This window comes from Mastomys coucha, unplaced genomic scaffold (assembly GCF_008632895.1).
Source record: "Mastomys coucha isolate ucsf_1 unplaced genomic scaffold, UCSF_Mcou_1 pScaffold20, whole genome shotgun sequence".
Taxonomy (NCBI): domain Eukaryota; kingdom Metazoa; phylum Chordata; class Mammalia; order Rodentia; family Muridae; genus Mastomys; species Mastomys coucha.
Window position 1 is genome coordinate 42,299,040 of NW_022196903.1, and position 794 is coordinate 42,299,833.

General features: G+C 39.9%; 1 protein-coding gene across 1 annotated transcript in view; it reads left to right on the forward strand.

Annotated features, from left to right (window-relative positions):
* Positions 1-794, forward strand: part of Cul1 (cullin 1) — an 80,109-nt gene that overhangs the window by 25,092 nt on the left and 54,223 nt on the right. The window lies entirely within an intron of this gene.

Genomic DNA, 794 nt, shown 5'->3' on the forward strand with positions numbered 1-794 from the left:
CCATAAGTTTGGGTATGTTGTGGCTTCATTTTCATTAAACTCTAGAAAGTCTTTCATTTCTTTATTTCCTCCTTGACCAAGTTGTCATTGAGTAGAGTGTTGTTGAGCTTCCACGTATGTGAGGGCATCCTGTTGTTCCTCCTTGACCAAGTTGTCATTGAGTAGAGTGTTGTTGAGCTTCCACGAATGTGAGGGCATCCTGTTGTTTATGTTGTTATTGAGGAGCAGCCTTAGTCCATGGTGATCTGATAAGATGCAAGGAATTATTTCAATCTTCTTGTATCTGTTGAGGCCTGATCTGTGACCAATTACATGGTCAGTTTTGGAGAAGGTACCATGAGGTGCTGAGATGAAGGTATATTCTTTTGTTTTAGGATAAAAAGTTTTATAGATATCTGTTAAATCCATCCATTTTATAACATCTGTTAGTCTCACTGTGTCTTTGTTTAGTTTCTGTTTCCATGATTTGTCCTTTGCAGAGAGTGGGGTGTTGAAATCTCCCACTAGAAGGGCGGTAGTGGAGCATGCCTTTCTTTAATCCCAGCACTTGGGAGGCAGAGGCAGTCGAATTTCTGAGTTCCAGGCCAGCCTGGTCTACAGAGTGAGTTCCAGGACAGCCAGGGTATACAGAGAAACCCTGTCTGGAAAAACCAAAAAAATTAAAAAAGAAAGAAAGAAAGAAAGAAATCTCCCACTATTATTGTGTGCAGTGCAATGTGTGATTTTAGCTTTAGTAAAGTTTCTTTTATGAATGTAGATGCCCTTGAATTTGGAGCATAGAGGTTCAGAATTGA